Source organism: Cebus imitator, unplaced genomic scaffold (genome assembly GCF_001604975.1).
Source record: "Cebus imitator isolate Cc_AM_T3 unplaced genomic scaffold, Cebus_imitator-1.0 Scaffold517, whole genome shotgun sequence".
In the NCBI taxonomy this organism is placed as follows: domain Eukaryota; kingdom Metazoa; phylum Chordata; class Mammalia; order Primates; family Cebidae; genus Cebus; species Cebus imitator.
Window position 1 is genome coordinate 1,123,831 of NW_016107832.1, and position 4,706 is coordinate 1,128,536.

The 4,706-nt window shown below is 43.5% G+C and overlaps 1 long non-coding RNA gene across 1 annotated transcript in view; it reads left to right on the forward strand.

Moving 5' to 3' along the window:
- LOC108292974 overlaps nt 1-4,706 on the forward strand; it is a 20,172-nt gene that overhangs the window by 6,053 nt on the left and 9,413 nt on the right. Inside the window, exon 2 of the long non-coding RNA XR_001820514.2 lies at nt 1,783-2,075. This is a non-coding gene — a long non-coding RNA (uncharacterized LOC108292974). The remainder of the gene's footprint in view (nt 1-1,782; nt 2,076-4,706) is intronic.

Genomic DNA, 4,706 nt, shown 5'->3' on the forward strand with positions numbered 1-4,706 from the left:
TAGAGACGGGGTTTCACCATGTTGACCAGGATGGTCTCGATCTCTTGACCTCATGATCCACCCGCCTCAGCCTCCCAAAGTGCTGGGATTACAGGCTTGAGCCACTGCGCCCGGCTCTATTTTTATTTTTTTTTAGATGGAGTCTTGCTCTGTTACCCAGGCTGGAGTGCAGTGGTGCGATCTTGGCTCACTGCAAGTTCCACCTCCTGGGTTTAAGCAGTGAGCCAAGATCGTGCCACTGCACTCCAGCCTGGGCAACATAGTGAGACTCTCTCTCAATCAATAAATAAATAATATAAAAAAGCCATACCAAAGGGGAGAATCTGGAAAATCCCCTTATTTCAGGTTAGGTCTCAACCCCTTTTTCCTCAACAGTCCAGTCTAATCTTGGAAGGAATTCCAGAAGAGGGAATTTTCTTTTCCCATTGAAACTTATTTATTTATTTCTTTAGAGATGGAGTTTCACTCTTGTTGCCCAGGCTGGAGTGCAATGGCATGATCTTGGCTCACCGCAACCTCCGCCTCCAGGATTCAAGCGATTCTTCTGCCTCAGCCTCCTGAGTAGCTGGGATTACAGGCATGCACCACCACACCTGGCTAATTTTGTATTTTTAGTAGATACGGGGTTTCTCCATGTTCGTCAGGCTGGTCTCAAACTCCCGATCTCCGGTGATCCGCCCACCTCAGCCTCCCAAAGTACTGGGATTACGGGTGTGAGCCACCACACCCGGCTTCATTGAAACTTTTTTAGTGTACCTAGAAGGCCCTTGGCTTCCAGAGGTGTTACACTGGAAAGAACCAGACACAGTTGAATTAGAATCTTGGCTCTGCTATTTACTAGCTGTATGAACTTGGTTAAATTACTTTGTGCCTGTATTTCCGAATTTGTAAAATGGAGGTAAAATATTCACCCCATGTGATTGCTCTGAGGGTCAAGTGAGCTAACATGAAATATTTGTTTTGTTTTGTTTTTTTGAGATGAAGTTTCGCTCTTATTGCCCAGGCTGGAGCGCAATGGCGCGATCTCGGCTCACTGCCACCTCTGCCTCCTGAGTTCAAGCGATTCTCTTGCCTCAGCCTCCCAAGTAGCTGGAGTTACAGGCACGTGCCACCACACCTGGCTAATTTTGTATTTTCAATAGAGACAAGGTTTCACCATATTGGCCGGGCTGGTCTCAAACTCCTGACCTCAGTTGATTTACCAACTTTGGCCTCCCAAAGTGCTGGCATTACAGGCGTGAGCCACTGCACCCTGCCACTAACATGAAATATTTAGGACAGTGCCTAGCAGGTAGTACACGTATAATGTTTTCTATTCCTCCTTCTCTCCCATATGTGTTCTCCCAGACCTAGGAGGCAGTTGATTTGTAAATGTCTCATACAACAATAGCTCATGTATGCAGAGAGAGGATTATGCAGTGAGAACATGCTACGCCACATATTATTTATCTGAATGACAAAACGTGGCTGTTATAGTTGGGGAGAGGGGTCAAGGGAGAGTAGTGACATATATCGCTAATGGTGCTTTTTCTTTATTTTATTGTCTTGGATTGAAAAATGCTTTATTTCTGTTTTTGGTTCCCAAGTTTTATTCAAGAACTCATATAATTTAACAGCACCTTGAAAAAAGAAAAGAACTCATACAAAATATTCAAGATAAATGAATTTTAATCCTCATCTTCCTCCTCTTCTGCATCCTGGTTAATTTGGAAGTAATGTAATTCCTAACTCTCTGCTGTTAGCAACTATGTACAACTAATCAAGTAGATAATTCTTTTTCAGGTATTTTTTCATGAGGTATTTCAAATATCTTTTGGAAAAAAGCACCTCAGAAGGCACAGTAATCTTGCTCTTGCTCATTTTGATGGTCACAACCTCTCCAAGCAAGGCTCTCAGCTTTTCTGTTCACTTTGATCCTTTCTTGCAAAAATTGCTCAAAATTGGCAGCACCATGATTCCATCTTCTACGGAGTGGGTGCAATCAAGAGTGAACTTTAGAAACTGCTTCTTTTTTTTGGTCCCCCTTCGCCACAAGCTTTATGGGCACCATGGTGGCAGAAGAGGCAGAAAGGAAGGTGAGTGAACTATGCAGGCTGGAAAAATGCTTCTTTTGTGTTAAAAAAATTTTTTTTAATGGCGCACATCAACATGTCCCCAAGTGCATTGTGTAGAACACTAGTCTAGTCAAATAAGTTTGGAAAATGTTACTTTCTACTGCCTCCTTTCTCAGCTTTACAAAGCACATTAGTGAAGTGTAAAAGTCTCCTAATCTCATTCGTAATAAAGAAATGTCTGAGTCTAACTCGGCACTTTACAAATGTATTAGACTCTGGAGTACTCTTTCTTTCTTTCTTTCTTTTTTTTTTTGAAACAGAGTCTTTCTCTATTGCCCAGGCTGGAGTGCAGTGGTGCAATCTCATCTCACTGCAACTTCTGCCTCCTGGGTTCAAGCGATTCTCCTGCCTCAGCCTCCTGAGTAGCTGGGATAACAGGCATAAGCCACCATGCGCAGCTAATTTTTGTACTTTCAACAGAGACAGGGTTTCAGTATGTTGGCCAGGCTGGTCTCAAACTCCTGACCTCATGTGATCCACACACCTCAGCCCCCCAAGTAGCTGGGATTACAGGCGTGAGCCACCACACCTGGCTATTTATTTTATTTTATTTTTTTGAGACCGAGTCTGGCTCTGCTGCCCAGGCTGGAGTGCGATGACGTGATCTTGGCTCACCACAACCTCCGCATCCTGGGTTCAAGCGATTCTCCTGCTTCAGCCTCCCGAGTAGCTGGGACTACAGGTGCATGCCACCATGCCCAGCTAATTTTTTTTTTTTTTGGATTTTTTTTAGTAGAGATGGGGTTTCACCATGTTAGCCAGGATGGTCTCGATCTTGTGACCTCATGATCCGCCCCCTTCGGCCTCCCAAAATGTTGGGATTACAGGCATGAGTCACTGCAGCCGGCCTATTTTATTTTTCTTTTTACTTTTTTTTTGTATTTTTAGTGGAGATGGGGTTTTGCCATTTTGGCCAGGCTGGCCTTGAACTCCTGGTCTAAAGTGATCCGCCCACCTCAGTCTCCCAAAGTGCTGGAATTACAGGTGTGAGCCACTGTGCCTGACCTGGAGTACTCTCTTAGGGTAGCATTTAGATCCACTGTGGATGCCATTTTGGCTACCCCAGGTACCCATGCTGGTTGTGTCTTAGAGTAGCTCACAAAATCCTACTGAACCTGCAACATAGCTCAAACTTTCAGTGTACAAATGAGAAGCAAAGCTTCATATCTTGGTAACTATAAGTATAAAAGAACTACATTATGGGCTATGAAGGATTTTGTCAGCTAGCTGGGTATGTAGTCATCACTTACGAATTGTTCCGGTGTGAATGATAGAATTTGAACATCACTAGTTTTTCAAGCTCCAGTTGAATATTGATTCAGGTCAATATGATCAATGAATGTTAAAATAGTAGGTGAATGAATGTTAGGAAAATGGTTATTCTCACAGTGGCAACTATCACTCTACAGACTCTACACCCCACGGTATATAGTACCACTCTACAGACTACTTGCTAACTGCTCATGGAAAAATATAAAAGCGAATCAGTAAATAAACATGAGTTCATACGTTATCTCAAAGCATCATCCAGCACCACAGCATTTATTCTAGGCTTCTCCCTGGTTTAGTTGTAATTTCTTTCTCTGAAAGTAAGAAACCTGGCTCTCATTATCTATGATGTATTGACTTATTTATTCAACCCTAGCACACATGTAGTTTCAGAACTGCTAACATATATCCTTGTGAGAATTATATCTATTCACCAGAGTACAGTGTTTATATAGCACTTTTGGGGCACAGAAATTTCTTAATTCTTTTTCCCATACGAAGTCTGAAATCTGGTGTGTATTTTATACTCATAGCTCATCTCCTTAGGACCAGACACGTTTCAAGTGCTGAAGAGCCACATATGACCAGTGGCTGCCGTGTTGGCACGGATCTAAACTACCTCATGTGTATCATCTGTTCCCTTTCCTCTGTACTTCTACATGGCTTCCTCCCCTCCTTTTGTTCCTTCTTATTCTCAATACAGAAAATTTCACCAGATCCTGTGACAAATTGATTCTAGCCTTTTGATTGAGAGAACTACACTGTCTTAGATGTGCTTATATTGCACAAAGACTTGTTTTTATTTGTTTTGAGATAGGGTCTCACTCTGTCACCTAGGGTGGAGTGCAGTGGTGTGATCTTGGCTCACTGCAGCCTCCGCATCCTGGGTTCAAGTGATTCTCGTGCCTCAGCCTCCCGAGTAGCTGGGATTACAGGTGTGCACCACCATGCCCGGCTACGGTATACAAAGACATTCATGTGGCCAGTGGAGAAGGGAGATGCAATCCTGGCACAGTGTTGGGGCTGGGGAACATGGACAGAAAGCCGAACTCTATGCACACGATGAACCACTTACAGATGTCAGAGCCATGCAACACTTGTGGCTCTTCAGTCACCTGAATCACCATCTCCTTTCTTCTGTACCTGTCACATCACCTTGCTGCAGCCACCTGCAAACTGCTGTTTGGACCCAGAGCCTATAATCATCAGCTGAACTTGTGAGCCTGAGCCTCTGATCAAGCCTAGACACAGAGAAGTTCAGAGGCAAATAATAATTTGGTTTGAAAAGTTTTTTTTTTTTTTTCTGAGACGGTGTCTCGCTCT